Source organism: Hyperolius riggenbachi, chromosome 10, assembly GCF_040937935.1.
Source record: "Hyperolius riggenbachi isolate aHypRig1 chromosome 10, aHypRig1.pri, whole genome shotgun sequence".
NCBI lineage: Eukaryota > Metazoa > Chordata > Amphibia > Anura > Hyperoliidae > Hyperolius > Hyperolius riggenbachi.
The window spans coordinates 65,940,187-65,954,127 of record NC_090655.1 but is presented as its reverse complement, the minus strand read 5'-3'; the positions used below and the strand labels follow the sequence as shown (position 1 = coordinate 65,954,127).

At 47.6% G+C, this 13,941-nt stretch overlaps 2 protein-coding genes across 7 annotated transcripts in view; one reads left to right on the top strand and one right to left on the bottom strand.

Annotated features, from left to right (window-relative positions):
* Positions 1–13,941, bottom strand: part of TDRD1 (tudor domain containing 1) — a 135,067-nt gene that overhangs the window by 109,145 nt on the left and 11,981 nt on the right. For 3 of the 6 annotated variants that reach the window (XM_068258003.1, XM_068258008.1, XM_068258007.1), the window contains exon 1: positions 7,692–7,771. The exons of 1 other annotated variant lie outside the window; for it this stretch is intronic. The gene's annotated coding sequence lies outside the window, so the exon portion shown is untranslated. Of the gene's footprint in view, positions 1–7,256; positions 7,278–7,341; positions 7,488–7,691; positions 7,772–13,941 lie in introns of those variants that run through there. 2 more of the 6 variants (XM_068258005.1, XM_068258006.1) reach the window with 2 other exon arrangements.
* CCDC186 (coiled-coil domain containing 186) overlaps positions 7,856–13,941 on the top strand; it is a 135,348-nt gene continuing 129,262 nt past the window's right edge. Inside the window, exon 1 of the mRNA XM_068258013.1 lies at positions 7,856–7,884. The gene's annotated coding sequence lies outside the window, so the exon portion shown is untranslated. The remainder of the gene's footprint in view (positions 7,885–13,941) is intronic.

Here is a 13,941-nt window from a genome sequence, read left to right as displayed (position 1 = left end):
TGTTTTTAAGCAACCTCGGCTCAGTCTTCTGACGGAGCCGACGTTACTCACTGAGCGCTTCAATAGGAGCGATTCCTATTGAAGTCTATGGAGGCGCCGGCTGCGCCTAAATCTAGCAGCGCTGAAAAGCACTGCTCCGGGTTTTTGGTGTGCCCTGGGCCTCAGAGCACCTGATCTGCATGCTTGTTGAGGGGTTGTAGCTAAAAGTATTAGGGCTTGTTTCCACTGTAGCGGTGCGGAATCGCCTGGATTCCACCGCAGAAGAAATCGCATGCGGCTGCGTTTCCGCATGCGGATTTAGCCGCGATTTCGCATGCGATTTCGCATGGCAAGGAGCCAGGCGATTTTAACCATGTCACTGCCAGAGGAAAGCTCCATAGCAAAGCATGCGAAATCGCACGCGAAATCGCGGGGAAATCCGCATGACAAAGCCGCATGCGATTTCCCTATTAAATACATTAGCGGCGATTCGCATGCATTCCACTCGCAGGCGAATTCGTTGACTCTTTTGTGCGTTTTTTTACCGCTGAAAAAAACGCACCTCAACAACGCTACAGTGGAAACAGGCCCATCCAGTTGCATTACATGTGCGAATCCGCATGTGTTGGACACATGCGGATTCGCGATAGTGGAAACGAGCCCTCAGAGACACAGGATCAGCAGGAGAGTCAGACAACGGGTATATTATTTTGAAAAGGAAAAATCCATATCCTTCTCAGTTTAGGTTCCCTTTAAAAGGACTTCCAAGCAGGGCTGTGGAGTCGGAGTCGAGGCAATTTTGGGCACCCGGAGTCGGAGTTGAAGTCGTGGTTTCATAAACTGAGGAGCCGGAGTCGGATGATTTTTGTACAAAATCCACAGTCCTGTTAAATATTAGACTAAGGAGTCGGGGCCATTTTGGTTACCCGGAGTTGGAGTCGGAGTCGTGGTTTCATAAACTGAGGAGTCTGAGTCGGAAGATTTTTGTACCGACTCCACAGCCCCGCTTCCAAGGCAATGTTAACCCTTTCCACTCGTATGTCCCGCATAGCTGGACAATCGCTAATTTCCCGTTGCACTCGTATGTCCCGCAGAGCGGAACATAAATATAGTGGCAGTTTGCAGGCACATCGGTCCCCCAACAGTGCCCGATCTCTCTCCCCTAGTGTGCCCCAGCATGTAGACTACATGCCCACACCATTAGTACCCCCCTGGCTGAAACTGAAAGGGAACGGTCAGCGCTACCAGGAAGTGACCAATAAATTGAATTTTCCTTTCTGCAGATTCCATTGCAGATTTCTTGCAAAGTTGCATAGAGGAGCAATGGCATCCTATGCAATGGATGTGGAGGAGCGTCTAAATAGTAGCCAGCATTTCATTGCTCTAATTCCCAATCGAAATACCAAAGATTGCATTGTGTGTAGAGACACGAAGACACCGGGAGGCAGGCATAAAACTACCTATTATTGCGAAACTTGCTCACGCAAGCCAGGATCACACCCAGGAAATTGCTGTAAAATTTACCATACCTTGGCTTTCTTCTCTGCTACCAACCAATAGAAGATGCCAAACTGTCCAAATAAGGTATTAAATTAAACGTTATAAAGTGTTCATGTTACTATGTTATGTTCCATGTTAAAATGGGTTAGAGAGTAAGAGGAAGAGTGCATTTCTGTAAAAAAGACTCCAAGCAGAAATGACTCCCTTTAGGAAAAAACTCCCGGAAAGGGCTAAAAATCTATTTTTTACTCACCTAGTCAGACAGGCTAAACTCTCTAAGTACATACAGGGTGCATTTCTCAGTTTTTCTTCTGTCCTGTGCAAGAGTTCAGGTCCACTTCAAAGGACTTCTGAGGTGAAGTTAAAAATCTATTTTTTATTTTTTTTAACTCCCCTGGGGCTTCTTCCAACCCCTCGCAGCCGTCTCAGTCCCTCGCCACAGTTCCAGTGGTCCTCTGTGTCCCAGCTCGCCGCCCGTAATGATGGCAATTCCCGGCGGGGTCTGCCATGGTCGTGCGTCATCTAGCACGTACGTGCAGTATTCTCCAGATGACATGGACACAGCGGGACAAGTGCCCACACACAGGCGTAGGAGAACCAACCCTGCCGGCAGGATGCCATCTTTGTGGACAGCTGCAGGGGACACTGAGGACCACCAGAGCTGTGGCGAGGGACTGAGACGGCTGCGAGGGGCTGGAAGAAGCCCCAGGTGAGTTAAAAAAAAAAAAAAGGATTTTTAACTTCACCTCAGAAGTCCTTTGAAGTGGACCTGAACTCTTGCACAGGACAGAGGGAAAACCGAGAAATGCACCCTGTATGCATTTAGAGAGTTTAGCCTGTCAAATTCCAACTTATCTAATCACAAATTGTAATTTGATCTCTGCCCTGTGTCAGCTGACTGCCATTGCAAATAAGCTCATGTGAAAGCACAGGAGGTCAACCCTGTCTGCTTCCAAGAAAGCAGGAAGTAGAAACACTGCAAATTTATTGTAGGATTTGAATCAGTTGTAACATTTTATTTTTTTTTAAAGGATATTATCCTGTTGCATATATTTTAGCGCAGAGGGGAAGTTCTGACTTCAGGTCCTAATCACACACACCTGAAACAAGCATGTGGCTAATTTGGTCAGACTAGTCAAAGCACCTGCTCTGCATGCTGGTTCAGAGTCCATGGATAAAAGTATTATGCTGGGCATACACGGGAGTTGTGCAGCCTTATCAATTGAGCCTGATGGCTCGATTGATACCTGACAGGTCCGATGCCCAGCCGGATAGATTTCCTGCTCGATCCCCGCCGGCGGACAATAGCGGGGAATCGAGCGGATGATAAAAAGCGCCGGCGGGGAAGAGCGGGGATCGATCCGCACGCACGAGCCAGATCGACCCGTGTATGCCCAGCATTAGAGGATCAGCGGCACAGCTAAGCAACTGGTAATGTTTACAGGGAAATACATTTGTCACCTATACTACTGATACTGTCTAGTGACGTGCAAGAACATAAAATATACAAACTACTGCTGACCTACATCTTCCAAAAACAACTTTCTAATGCTGGGAATACACGGTTCGTTTTTGCCTTCGTTTAAACCTTCGATTCGTTCGGTAAACGAATCGAGTGTTGAAAACGTATGTGAAAATAGTCATAATCTCATTATAGTTTCGAGTACTACGTTTGGTTTCTTTGCAGCCTTCGATCATTGGAAAAACGAAACCATCAGAATCGAAAAAAAAAAACGAAACCGTGGGTGGTGATATTAACCGTATGACCGATTATTTCGGGATCGAAAAGGACAAAAGGCACAATCGAAACGAAGGTTTAAACGAAGGCAAAAACGAACCGTGTATTCCCAGCATTAGGGCCGGTTCACACTGACTCTTGGCGACGTTCTGCGGCGTCACATTCTGGGGCGGTGCCTGGCTATCTGCGGCGATCGTCGGCATCCCGTCCGGCGGTTTTCGTCCCTGCAAGGGGACATGAAGACGTGGCGATGAATCGACCCTAGCATGCGGCTTCTAGGGTCGCCTAAAACAACGCTGTAAATTTGGGACCGGAACGCTGCATTTGCACAATCAACGGTAACCGTGCGATGCTTTAAAGGAACCTGTACTGAGCAAAATTAATTTAAAATAAACACATGAGGTAACTTCAAATGAAGATTACATAGTTATCTTGCCATCAGTTCCTCTCAGAAGCTTACATTTTCTTCTGACAATGATCCCTTCCAGTTCTGACAACATTTTGTCAGAACTGAAATATATCAGTTGCTGTGAGTTATATATCAGTTGCTGTCAGTTACAGCGGAGAGGAGAACTGATGTGTCCATGTTTCCCTATAGCTCAACTGGGCGATGTTACAGTTTAACTATGTGCTGACCAGGTGGCTGTTATGGTGTAATGGCCATTTTCAAAATGGAGGACGGAGAATTCTCTTGATCACAGTGGCCAAACAGGACGCAGGAGAGGAGAAAGATTGAGGAGTAGACTACGCAGGAGGTGAGTATGACTTGTGTATGTTTATTTTGATGTTTAATTTTCAGTTCAGGTTTTCTTTAACGCAGCCATTCACTTGAATGGGAACGTTTAGCCGATGAGTCCCGGGCGCTTAGCAGTAATCGCCGCCACGCGTCCGTGTGAACCGGCCCTTAGGGTAGCCACATGCATTACAAACAACTATGGAAACGGAACCCCCCCCCCCCCCCCCCCCAAAAAAATGTGGGAGCTTGTGTTCTCCCACTAGTATGTTTGCTCCGCATATAGAGTGCAGGGCATAATAACAAAAGAAAGCACCACCAGCTCAGTAAGGCATCAGTAAGACCTGGTTCACATTAGCATAAAAGGAAAAAAAAAAAAAAAAAACTGTCTGTTCTCAGATCAGAAGGGAACGGATCATAATGGATCCAATATTATCCTATGGATCCGTTCAAATTTGTTCATCTGAACAGATATGATCCATTGAACGGATTGCAAATAAGCTGCTGGACCAATTTTTCTGGACGGCTGAACCCAGTGGAACGGAAACGGAAGCACTGCATTGGGAGCAATGAGAAAATGGAACGTTTCTTCACACCAATTAAGAAACAGACCATTCTAGACAGCAAAATCCATTTTGGTGATGGGGGGGGGGGGGGGGGGGGGCAGGGCTGTGGAGTCGGTCCAAAAATCCACCGACTCCGACTCCTCAGTTTAGGATTCCACCGACTCCGACTCCACGACTCCGACTCCTCTAATTTGCATATTACAATTTTGTTGATTAAAAGTATGTAACATGAAATTCGTCTCTTAACTGCCAACGCTTAGGAATTTTACAAGACAACTGAAGTGAGAAGGATATGTAGACTACTATATTTATTCCCTTTAGACTAAAACTAGTCCTTGGTAAGAGTACTTGTAAAAGGTACAAACCGGAACAAAGAACATCTATCAGGCCCTAGGCAATGTAACTGTGGGTACATGTAAGAGTGATGTGCAGGTACTCTGCAGGGGAATGAGGAGATTGTAAACAGACAACACCTCTGTGTTCAATGTGGACAGCATTCTCAGTGGATTCCTGCAGCTCTGTGGGGAGTGCATATGTAGAGTATAGTACTACTGTGTAACAAAGTAAACCTGAGAGATGAAATTAAAGTTTTATACATACCTGGGGCTTCCTCCAGCCGCCTTCAGGATAATCAGTCCCTCATTGTCCTCCTCCACCACCTGGATCTTCTGCTATGAGTCCAGGTACTTTAGCCAGTCAGGCGTAGTGCACATGCACACACTCCGCCGCCAGGAGCATACTACACCTGTGCAGCACTATTGCGCAGGTGCAGAATGTTCCTGGCTGTGGGAGCGGCATGCGGCCGGACAGCGCTGACTGGCTGAATTACCAGGACTCATAGCGGAAGATCCGGGTGGTGGAAGACAGTGAGGGACTGATTGGGCCTGAAGGGGGCTGGAGGAAGCCCCAGGTATGTATAAAACTTTACTTTTCACCCGTCTCAGTTTCCCTTTAATTTGTAGTCACCAAACCAAATTTTAATAACATATCAAATTATTTGATTTCATCAGCAAAGGGAGTGCATACATTTGCATAAATCAGCATCAATGCAGAATTACTTCCATCTCGTTGACCATCTCTATTAGTGACACAGCTACACATCAGGCTTTATACTTACAGCATAGATGTTATTTAGTGTATATAAAAGATTCCTGTGTACACATCATATATACAGTCACAATCAGATATGTATATCTGACTTTAAAAATATGGGGACTGCTTTATTGAAGCAGCACAAGTAACTAATTTTGATTGGTTTATTTCATTTTTGTAGACTAAGCACAGCTATTACTGTATATATACTGTATATATACATTATTTTTAATGACTATTATCTGAGAAATAGAACATTTTATCATATTTTCTATTTTAACTACAGTTACAAATTCATTAGGAGTCGGAGTCGGAGCATTTATTCCCGACTCCGGGCACCCAAAATTGCCCGACTCCACCTCCACGACTCCGACTCCACAGCCCTGGGGGGGGGGGGGGGGGGTATATGATATGGAGAAACAGAACGGAAGCAGCTGAATGGCAACGGAGTGAAAACTGAGCTGATCGACTGGTAATCAGATCCGTTTCCATGGATCCGTTTGCCACTTAGTTGCCAGTGTGAAGCAAACCTAATAAAAAAAAAAAAAAAAAAGAAAAAAAAAAAAAACAAAAAAAAGAAAAAAAAAAAAAAAAAAGGGGAGGCCATTGATTACAGCCTAGGTTCTCAACGTGTGGTACGCAAACTTCTGATGGTTCCAGGGGGTACTCGGGCTTGATATACTTAACCATGAATAACAAATTTAGGAGTTTTAGAAAATGATAAATCTTATCTAAACAACACAAAATTAGTATTTTAGCTAATTAAAAGCAATAGTAAATGCTTGGAAATTGTTTAGAACCAATTGTCATGTACTACAATAAAATATAGTGTATATTTGTCAAGGGGTACTTGTGATAATGTTTCCTATGCTAGGGGGTACTTGGCGAGTACAGGGTTTTAAAAGGGGTCCATACCAATAAAATGTTGAGAAACACTGGATTACAGCACCAACAGGCCAGTAACTTCCTCCTACAAATAGCATTACCACTGCCTACAAATGTCGACCCTGCAACAACAGGCATCGCCCTCCAGTATCTTTTCAGTGGCAGTCTGTGCATGCGCAGTATTGCCATGGAGCACGCTTGTGGCCGGACATGCGCAGTACACCACTACTGGCCCCACTGAAGAAGATACCCAAAGGCGATCCTGGGACAACAGATCAGCCAGGGAGTATAGCAAGAGAACCCCAGGTAAGTATAAATAAAGCAGAGCATACCAACTCAGATACAGTTTATTCAAGCCCCACCCATGGATTGTCATGTGCTGTCACATCTGAAGCAAATTCATCAAGTGTGCCTCTCATTGCCACAGCAGGCACAAGCCTATGAGAAATGCAAATGCTGGGTGGAGGGGATGGTTGCCATTAAGGGCTGGTTCACACAGATGCTTGGCGGCATTTACCGCCAAGCGTTCGGGATTCGTCGGCTAAAGCGGTTAGCATCGCACGATTACCATCAATTGTTTTCAATTTTCCGATCCCCATTTAACACGTCGTTTTGGTCGGCCCTAGAAGTCGCATGCGACGTCCACTGTCACCTAACCGCTTCGGGGACGAGAAACACCAATCGCAACAGGATGGTGGCGATCGTCGTACCACCGCCCCCGAACAAGACGTCACATGATGACACGCATTCCGTCCGCCCCAACCTCGCCTGCAGTCCGTGTGAACCGGTAGTTAGTGAAGCACAGGAAGCATTTTCCACATGGAGGTGCTATCGCTGGCCATTTCCACCAAAACAGCTTGCAGCAAGATTTTCTGAACTAGCCGACGTCATTGGAGCAATTGAATTTGTATTATTCCAGCCCTCTAAGGAGACGCCATATTCAGAGGCGAGACTCTCCCCTTGTCCACCAGTTCAATTCTCCATGCCAAGTTCCACCAGTTCAATTCTCCATGCCAAGTTCCCCGTATAGGGGCCGCTAGCGGGTGTGTAGGGGCCCATATTGGCGAGCCACGGAATAGCGCTTGCATGAGGAGATGGGGGGGAAGCCTCTCGTCTCATAACGGCGCAAATACATAATTTCTCTCAAGGGCCACGCTCCACCCTCTACTGCGCCGCAAGCGGCCACATAATTACGTACCACAGAACACAGCGCACCAGCTTCCACCTGCCTGCTCACTCCGCGCTCCTCCGGCCACGTGACTCTCCGCGCGCCCCGCTCACAAGGCCTCCCTCTCGCTCTCTCCGCCCTGCCGCATAATGATTGGCTGACCAGGGGAACGTGGCCCCGAACGCCAGCCGCCGCAGAGATCGCCTTGTGACGCAACTCTGAGGTACCTCAACGTGACTGTACCTCAATATCATCACCACGTGTGCACCCCAAGGTTCCATAACTCACGTGACTACCTCAGTATCATCACCAAGTGTGCACTGCACCCCAAGGTTCCATAACTCACGTGGCTGTACCTCAGTATTATTAACATTCGTGTACTCCATTAGGTGATAAATCAGTCAGTTCACATCACAAACGCGGACGGGCACGCATGCGGAACGCAACGCATGCGAACGCACGCCATCCGCGTTTGTGTGCGTTGCGTGGCTGATCCCATCACTTAGGCCTCGTTCAGACTATACGCGCTGCTGTGCGCATTTTGGCAGCGCGTATAGTGTGCGACACGCAAGAACGGTAGAAGGGCATAGACAGCCCTTCTACCGTTCCCATCATATGCGCTGCGTGGCAGCGCGATTGCGCTATTGCGTGCTGCACGCATTTTTGGGAATCGCAGCGCAGATCCCATTCATTGTAATGAATGGGATCTGCAGCGCAGCGCATAGGAGCGCAGATGGCGTGCGATCGGACGCGTTGCGTTCCAATCGCACAGACATCTGCGCTAATGATGTGAACGAGGCCTAAAAGTGAATGGGACAGCCACACGTTTTTGCAAAATCTACGTGCAGCATGTGTTCCCGGACCGCACTGGTCCGGAACGCATGCAGTGTGAACATCAGACAGTGCACTCTATGCACTGTCTGATGTCGTGCGTGTCTGCCTCCTGCACGCGTTTCCACAACGCGGCTGGAAATAAAAAATAACCCCTCAGCACATTACAAGCAAAGGCCGGTTACACACTGAAAGCGTGCAGGAGAACGGCTCCTGCATGCGTTGCGGCGTGTCGTCGGGAAACTCCGGTGCGACGCTAAGTAGCGACGGTAGTAATTAACCCGAAGGGGAAACGGCGATTCCCGACGATAAAATGCGCTGGGACGTGTCGTACCGCAACGTATCGAAACGCAGCGTCGGGTGTGAAAGGTGAAAGGAAAGTCTATGGACTTTCCTTTTACCTTGGTTAACGCAAAGTATAGACTTTGCGTTAAAACGCGGAAAAAGGGCTCTGGTGTGAAAGAGCCCAAAATAATCACTCAAAGTTGTTCCTGATTAACTTCATTTCAATATTTCGTTTCTTACCTTAATTATATTATATTTGTGGTCTTTTTTTAAAATGTAACATAGATAAGGTGAAAAAGCTTTGTGAATTATGCCCACTGTCCCCAATATTATATGAACCCACATGACTGTACCCCAGTATCTTGAGCTGCTATTTATACATACCTGGGGTTTCCTCCAGCCCCATCTGCCTGCCAGTGGTATAGCTAAGGAGCTTTGGGCCACAATGCAAGTTTTACATTTGGGCTCCCCAAACACTCTACATAACAATTGATATGGTGCACCAAAACCTGCCAATCGCAACTACAGTGTCAGAGGTGAAAGAAAGGAATGGGGAACAGTTTATTAATGATTTACACTATTCAAAGTATCTATAGAAGTGATTATTATGAGCACAGGACCAATAGAGAGCTAATACTGCAGTTGAGGGAGAGCCCTTCGGGGCCCCTCTGGCCCAAGGGCCCCGATGAGGTCGCAACCTCTGCAACCCCTATTGCTACGCCCCTGCTGCACAGATCGTTCTCACGCCGCCTTCCTCAGCCTTCTGTATCGCTGGTACCGGGTCCCGTAACTTCGGCCAATGTGCGAAGAGAAGTGCGCTCTCTACTTAAATCTCGTCACTAAACATATCGGGGGCCATGCAGCTGATCTTTCTATAGTATGGCCGCGCACTAGCAGCGCAAGCTCGCCCATGAATGTGCAGTAAGCCGGAGCCGCGGGCTCCATGCTGCTGCGCATGATAGGGGGCTCACGTGGCCATACTATAGGAAGAGGAGCTGCGTGGCCCTGACGTGCTCACTCTCTTCAAGAAAACCTGTATTGAGAAAAACCTCCCCAGGGGGTACTCACTTGGGGTGGGGGAAGCCTCCGGATCCTATTGAGGCCTCCCCCATCCTCCTCGGTCCCACGGTGGCGCAGATAAAGCTCCCCGAACAGCAGGGATGTAAATATTTACCTTCCATGCTCCAGCGCAGGCGCAGTATCGGCTCTCCGCCTCGGAGATAGGCGGAAATAGCCAATCACTGTCAGCCCTGTGCAAGTCACCTGCACAGTAGAGCGGACCCGACGGAGATAGGCTATTTTCGCCTATCTCCGCACAGAAAGCCGCAACAGCGTCCCTGCTAGAACAAGGAAAGGTAAATAAATCAGCGCTTGTCAGGCTTGTCGAGGGAGGACTCCGGGACACTTAGAGGGAGCCAGCGCTGGATTGCCTGCTGCTACACGGGGGAGGGGGAAGCCTCATTGGGACCCTGAGGGTTCCCCTTCCCGAGGTAAGTACCCCCAGGGGAACTTTTTTTTTTTTTATATAGGTTCTCTTTAACCTTCCTGGCGGTAAGCCTGGGCTATGCTGCCGGAAGGCACCGCTCAGGCCCCGCTGGGCCGATTTGCATAATTTTTTTTTTTGCTACACGCAGCTAGCACTTTGCTAGCTGTGTGTGCAATCCGATCGCCGCCGCTCCCCGCCAATCCACCGCGATCCGTCGCACCGCAGCCGCCCCCCCCCCCCCCCCCCAGACCCCGTGCGCTGCCTGGCCAATCAGTGGCAGGCAGCGCTGAGGGGTGGATCGGAGTCCCCCTCATCGCCATGGCAATGGGGGAAGCCCTCCAGGAGATCCCGTTCTTTGAACGGGATCTCCGATCGCCGGAGGCGATTGAAGGGGTTGGGGGGATGCCGCTGAGCAGCGGCTATCATGTAGCGAGCCCTTGTCTCGCTACATGATATAAAAAAAAAAAAAAAAAAAAAAACGGCTGTGTTGCCCCCTGGCGGATTTTAATAAACCGCCAGGAGGGATAAAGTGATCCCGAGCCGAAGCTTGGGATCAAAACCAAATATATACCTTAAAAGATGGAAGCCTCAGGATCCTGAGGCTTCCCTTGCTGATCTAACCCCCCTCCCCCTCCCGTTTAGATCGGGATCACTTTAAAAGGTGAATATAATATTTGAAGTAAACTCATTACATGCTATGGCTATCATTCATAAAGCATTTCCGCATGCGGAAATGCTTAAATCAGCTGACTTTACCGAACACCTAGCAAATTCAGCATTCATAAAGGCTCCTTCCGCATGAAAAGTTGACCTTACCGAGCAGAGCGATAAATCACTGCCTTGTGCGGTGATTATTGTAAAAAATGTAGCAAAATGTTAATTCATAAAGATCACCGCAAGCGGTGTGAGGTCGGGAAGTACCGCTCCCTCTGATGTGGCGATAACAATGTAAGTGAATGGAAACACACAGACCTCCCAGGCAGCTGCAGCAGAGCGGAACACGGAGAAATGTATCAACTCGGCAGCTTCCGTGTCTCCGCAAGCCTACCGCCAGCCTAGTTCGGGGAATCTCCGCACTGCTACCGCACCTGAATACTTTTTTATGAATCAGCAGCCAGAAGTCTAAAACACCGCCAGCGGTGTTTTCCCGCACTGATTCTCCATACCAGCACTTTCATGAATGATAGCCAAAGCGAGATATTTCAAGCCTTTATTTGCTATTATTTTGATGATTATGGCTTACAGCTTATGAGAACCTCAAAATCAAATCCTCAGACCATTAGAATATTGTGAAAATGTTCAACATTCTAGGCTCAAAGTGTCGGACTCTAATCAGCTAATTAATCCAAAACGCCTGCAAAGGAACTCCCTACCTCCACCAAATTAGGGCAGCCCCCTCCTTGAACACCTTCAAGAAGGCCCTCAAAACTCACCTTTTCACTCTGGCCTACCATGACCCCTCACAATTGCTCTAAACCCACAGCTGAACTCTGGCCCCCTACATCTCGTGTCAATACTTCTCCTTCTAGATGGTAAGCCATTGGGCAGGGTCCTCCTCCTTTTTTGTCCTACCTGATCATGCACCTCCATTACTGTAAACCCATGCTATGCTTCTGAGTGAACCTAACTTGCCTAATCTCCATGCTCCCATCCAAAGACTGACTAAGCATTACCTTGTACTCCTACTGTGCTGCATGATCTGGTCTTTCTTGTATTCCTGTTGTCATATTGCGGTATGTGACCCCTAAATATTGTCTGTAACGTAAATTAATGTCCAGCGCTGCATAATATGTTGGCGCTTTATAAATACAATAAATAATAATAATTCCATATACTGTATTCGTTTTTTAAAGAGACTCTGAAGCGAATTTTTTTTGCTAAGTTTACCTTTCCATTCGCTTCAGAAGTCTCACCAGCGCTAAACCGCCGCATCCCCGCCAAAAAAATGAGCACTGCACCCCCCCCCCCCCCAAAATACCCGGGCAAACATCCACGACCGACTTGGTCGTGGAGTGTGCTGCCCTGAGAGGCTGAGCTATTCGCTGTAGCTCCGCCTCTCCTGCTGTCGATCGCCGCCTCTCCCCGCCCCTCTCTGTGAAGAAAGAGTGAGAGGGGCGGGGAGAGGCGGCGGTGCACGGCGATTGACAGGAAAGGCAGAGCTACAGCAGAGAGCTCTGCCTCTTCCAGGAAGCGCCGTCCTTAGGGGGTCGACAGCCCTCGTTTTTCGCCGGGGATGCGGCGGTTTAGCGTTGGAGAGAGTACTGAAGCAAATGGAAAGGTAAATTTAGCAATATATTTTCGCTTCAGACTCTCTTTAAGTTGAATTACTGAAATAAATGAACGTTTGCATGATATTCTAATTTCTTGAGTTTCACCTGTATTACACTGCTCTCTGCACAGGAGGATTGTTCTTGTGAAAAGGGGGGGAGGGGGAGCGCCTTAATTAAAATATATACACTTATTGGCTGGCTGCATTTGTGAGGGGTGGGCAGCCTATGGAATCAGGGGGCCCAATACACTCTAGTTAGGCCCCTGCACTCATGGACTTCAGTCTAATCTAGCTGTGTCCAAAGTATGAGGGCCGGTTCACACTTGGAATGCAAATCACAATTGGGAATTGCTGCAGTTTGCGTTTTTATTCCCATTCAAAAGAACGAGAATCACAACGGAATTGCTCCCAAAGAGCTGCATGCAAATCACAAAAGCTGCAGTAAGAATGATCCCATAGAGATAAATTAGCAGCAGTGCTTTGCTCAGCAAAGTGCTGAAAAGCACTCAAGTGTGAAGCAGCCCTGAGGTTTCATGGTTTGCACCTCCCGCAAAAAAAAAAAAAAAAAAAAACTTAAATCTGTCACTTAGGCCTCTTTTCCACGGACAGTTGATAAGCAGTGATATGCTTCTTCAGGCAGTGAACACACTACATGTGTTTTTGCGCGTTTTGCCGCGAACGGCAAAACGCGCACGATTTTAGAGGCTATTGAAATTAATAGCCTAGCTCAGGAAACGCTGCGCCGCATGCGTTTGTGTTCGCTTTTTTTCCGCGTTTTGTACCCGCACAGTTTTCTGCTTTTTCCCACACATTGCATGGCACTACATGCCATGCAATCGCATGAACGCGGAAACGCACGCTGAAAAACGCACTCGTTAGACGCGACCGCAAAACCCGATGGAAACCTGGGAAACGCAGGGGAAAACGGCTCTGCAAGTGTGTTCCCTGCTTGAAGGGAACCTGTACTGAGTAAAATTATTTAAAATAAACACATGATTTAGCTGCAAATGAATATTACATACTTACCTCACCATCAGTTCCTCTCAGAAGCTCACCACTTTCTTCTTACAGTGATCCCTTCCAATTCTGACAAGATTTTGTCAGAACTGAAATTATAACAGTTGTTGTCAGTTATATATCAGCTGCTGTCAGTTACAACTGAATATGCAAGGTAATGTCCATGTTTCCCTATGGCTCAAGTGGGCGATATAACAGTTTAACAGTGTGCTGACCAAGGAAGCTGTTATGGGGTAATGGCCATTTTCAAAATGGAGAACAGAAAATGTCATCGATCACAGTGGACAAACAGGATGTAGGAGAGGAGAAAGAGATTGATGAGCAGACTACATGGGAGGTAAGTATGACCTGTGTATGTTTATTTTGACTTTGTATTTTCAGTTCAGGTTCTC